General features: G+C 46.5%; 1 pseudogene; it reads right to left on the bottom strand.

The window, feature by feature from the left end:
* Positions 1-646: 646 nt before the first annotated feature.
* On the bottom strand, positions 647-4,228 carry LOC102858089 (annotated as a pseudogene).
* Positions 4,229-4,552: the final 324 nt, after the last annotated feature.

Here is a 4,552-nt window from a genome sequence, read left to right as displayed (position 1 = left end):
ACATGGGTGTGCATATATCTGCTTGGGTGTCAGTTATGGTCTCTCTGGGGTATATTCCCAGTAGTGGAATTGCTGGGTCAAACGGTATCTCTATTTGCAACTTTTTGAGAAAGCGCCATACCGCTTTCCACAGGGGTTGCACCATTTTACACTACCACCAACCGTGAATAAGGGTTCCAGTTTCTCCACAACCTCACCAGCTTTTGTTGCTTGCTGTTCTGTTAAATTTTGTTATTTTGACTGGGGTGAGATGATATCTCATAGTTGTTTTAATTTGCATCTCTCTTAGAGCTAGGGATTTGATTTTGAACATTTCTTCATGTGCTTGTTAGCCATCTGAATGTTATCTTCCGGCAAAGTACAATCAAACATCTTTGTACCGTAGATAAAACACAAACATTCTTCTGGTATTCTCTGCTTTCAGCCAGGATCCATCTGATATCAGCAATGATATCCCTGGTACCATGGCTGCTTCTAAACCCAGCTTAAACATTGGCAGTGCTCTGTCAAGGTGCTGTTCTGCTTGTTTTTGGTTTTTTTTTAAAAAAACCTTATTTTTTTAAAGTTGTTTGAATTTTACTTGATGTTGAATCATTTCTTCCGGAGCCATAAGTTTTTGTTTTTTCCATTTCTTCTGGGAGATCTTTTCCTTCTGGGCAACCTCCTCTTCTGGTTTAGGAATACTCTGTTCCTTTTCAGTAAGGATCATCTCAATACGGCAGGGGGAGCTCATGGGGGGGGGGGGGTTAATCCAACCATGGTCTCTGTACGTGCCACGGCGCATCTTGGGAGCTTTGTTCGCCTGGATGTGCTCAATGACCAGAGAATCGACATCTAAACCCTCGAGTTCAGCATAACTCTCTGTGTTTTTAAGCATACGCAGCAAGAACTCGGCATGTTTTTTAGGCCACCAACCCTGTGTCCAGCCCCACTGTTTGGCCTGGGCACACCTACCAACTCCACCCTTGTAACGTCGAGACAGCACACACTGTTTTTGCAAAGTGATGTCTTTCAAATATTTCATGGCTTTCTGGATATACGTACCCCTGATGGCCTGGACAGTTTCCTAGGTGTTCTTAATATGCACGCAGAGATTTGAGTCTCTTGATTTACATGATTTTGTGAGATTTTCTGAGTCAAAGGAGTCACAAACTGTTTTGGGAAATCATCTGAAGCTGCTCACAGGAAAAGCTGTTCTAGCTATTTTTGGATGATCGTCAGTATTATTTTGTTTGCATGAGATATTAACAATATTGTCTGGATTGTCTAAGTCATTCTTGTACAGATGGGGAACAGCCAAGGGTCTGTCCAGGGCCACTCAAGCAGAGCAGAGATTAAAACACACCCACCCTTCTCTCCTCAGCTTGCAGCCTGAAGTGCTTTCCACAGCCCAGGTTTCACTGCAAACCCCTCTGACCCAGACATTACTCACAGTCTGGAAGGTTTGTTAGTGTTGGGCTCCTCTGTGCTTTGTTTGTATGTAGAGCTGCCCAGACCTGCAGTGTTACAGGTGGGAAGGTCATGCACACTGTAGGACTCTGTTTACCTACTAGGTCTCTGTGGATCTAGAAGTTGTTAGGTGTGCTTGTTGACTATAACTCATAGCAACAGAACTGTACATTGTCCTACACCATCCTCATGATTTTAAGCCCATTGTGGAAGGCTCTGTTTCAAGCTATCTTGTTAAGGGTCTTCCTCTCTTTTACGGACTCTCTGCAATTCCCACCATGATCACTCTCTATAGAGACTGATTTATCTTAAAAAGATGCCCAAAGTAATTGAGACAAAGTTTCACCATCTTTGACTCACAGGAACACGCTAGTTGTACTTCCTTCGAGACAGATTTGTTTGTTCTTTTGGCAGTCCATGGAATATAGTCAATACTCTTCCCCAACCCCACAATTCAAAGACATTGATTCTTCTTCTATCTTCCTTATTTATTGTCCAGCTATTAGATGTATGCAAAGCAACTGATAATATCATGGCTTGGATCAGGTGCACTTTAGTCTTTAAACTAATATTGCTGTTCTTTAGAGCTCTGCAGAGATCCTATGTAGTTGTTGTTGTTGTTGTTTAATGCCATCGAGTCATAGACGACTCATAGCGACCCTATGAACGAACAGTCTGAGCACTGTTCCTACATAGAGTTTCCAGAGGCAAGCCATTTTGGAAGTGGATGCCACTCCTGCTTCCAGGCTTGATTTAGTCAGGAAACTCCAGCCAACACTGTCCACCATGGGTGCGCATTACCACAATTGGCACATCACTGTCACAGGCTTCAGCATCACAGCAACCACGAGTTACCTCTGTACAGCAACGCACAGACCAGTGCTATACCACCTAGAAGAATGTTTGACAGGAAGACAATTTGAACCTGGCCGAGGGCCACAGATGACAATCACCCACTTTCGGCTTGGTAGCACAGCTTCCTTCCACTAGGCCAACGTAGTTCTCTCTTGGTGTTGTCGTCACTGTTATTGTTGTTTAATGCCATCGAGTCGTAGACGACTCATAGCGACCCTATGAACGAACAGCCTGAGCACTGTTCCTACATAGAGTTTCCAGAGGCAAGCCATTTTGGAAGTGGATGCCGCTCCTGCTTCCAGGCTTGATTTAGTCAGGAAGCTCCAGCCAACACTGTCCACCATGGGTGCGCATTACCACAATTGGCACATCACTGTCACAGGCTTCAGCATCACAGCAACCACGAGTTACCTCTGTACAGCAACGCACAGACCAGTGCTATACCACCTAGAAGAATGTTTGACAGGAAGACAATTTGAAACTGGCCGAGGGCCACAGATGACAATCACCCACTTTCGGCTTGGTAGCACAGCTTCCTTCCACTAGGCCAACGTAGCTCTCTCTTGGTCGGTCTATTTAAAAAAGAACACAAGGACGTTGGAGGGAGGAGGAACAAAACATTTTCTGTAGAGTCAGTTCTAAATGTTGCAACCGCATGTGTCACAGAGAATGCAGCAATGTGTACAGTAGCAGGCCAACAGAATTTTCTGGTGTTTCTGGGTGGTTTTGAACCACTCACCTTTCAGTTAGTAGTCTAGTATAAATTGCACCATCCAGGGTCTTACACACTCCAGGGATCTTAGTCTATACTTCTCTCCTTTGGAACCTTGGATCCTCACCTTCAGAGGGTCTTTTGGCGGACAGCAGGATCCTAGGATCTCAAGATGTCCAGGGTCTTCACGGGGTTGGAGGACCAGGGTGGGTGTGGAGGCAGCTCTTTCCTCTCCACCTCTCCTGACCTATGAATTGGGCCAGTCAGCTCATAAACAAGAGATCCAGTATTGCTGATCAAGGAAATGTCCTTGAGTGGTAAGGTTAAGCCCTGAGAAAGTGAAATAGTGCCAGGACTCGCGGTGACACTGGCCAGCCCTCCCACTCACTCCTGGACAGTCAGGAGTCCCTGAAACTCAGGAACACCAAGTCTTGGAGGCTTGGTGCATGGAAAGCTGAGACTGGACGTTGAGTCTCCCAGGGTGCCTGCCCCATGCTGACCCTTCCAAACCCATCCCCTCACCAGCCCCTTCCTCACTCAACACCTGACTTGAGTAAGGCAAGGCTTACTTTTCCTCCTCAGCAAGCAAGCTGCACAGGGATTAAGCAACGTGTTAAGGTCACACAGCTGCTGAAGGGTGAGGACAGACCTCAAGTTCTCGAGACCTTTGCTCTTGGCATCAGACTTGCTATCAGTCAAGGAACGCTGGTGATGCAATAGCTGAACATTCAGCTGCTAAGCAAAGGCTCAGAAGTTCAAATCCATAGAAGCTCTGCAAGAGAAAGCTGTGCCAGGCTGCTCCATAAAGACTAATAACCACCACCCGCCACTACTGTGGCGTCAGTCCTGACTCAGTGACCTGCCATCACATTTCCAGAGCTGTAAATCTTTATAGGAGGAGAATGTCCATTCTTCTTCTGAGAAGCAGTTGGTGGATTCGAACAGCTGACCTTTTGGTTAGGAGTCTCACATGTTACGCACTACGCTCCTTCTCTTGGGAACCCCAGGGTGCGATTTGGCTCTGTCCTCAGGCATTGTCACAAGTCACAATCAAAGCAGCAGTGGATTCGCTTTGTTTCTGGTGAGGTATCTACTGTCACCTTTCCGAACCAGTGTGTCAGGCTCCAGAACAGCATTGCCACATGTTTCCTCCTGCGAGCCTTCACCACCTCTGCCCTGGCCAGTCTTGTTCAGGCCGCAGCCCTGTCCCATAGGAGAGGCCCAGTGGTTTTAGGTGGTCTTCTGGCTCCCTCTTGCTCTCTACTTCCTTGTCATGATACAGGTGTGTGGTGAGGTTTTCACAAAGCTTTTAGTGCTTCTTGCGGTTACTGGTAGGTGTCATCAAATTCACTATGACTCATAACAATTTTACGCTCAGAACTCGGCCCCTCATCATCTCTGATGCACCTGAGCCCACTGTTACAGTCACTGTGTCAATCCAGCTTGTTGAGGACTTTTCTATCTTTCACTGACCTTTCCCAGCAAAATGTCTTTTCCCAAGAACTGACACCAGCATGCCCAAGGCACGTGAGATGA

Source organism: Elephantulus edwardii, unplaced genomic scaffold (assembly GCF_000299155.1).
Source record: "Elephantulus edwardii isolate Elephantulus edwardi_28Jun2011 unplaced genomic scaffold, EleEdw1.0 scaffold00074, whole genome shotgun sequence".
Lineage (NCBI taxonomy): Eukaryota > Metazoa > Chordata > Mammalia > Macroscelidea > Macroscelididae > Elephantulus > Elephantulus edwardii.
The sequence above is the reverse complement of the archived record's forward strand: the minus strand, read 5'-3'. Positions and strand labels throughout refer to the sequence as shown.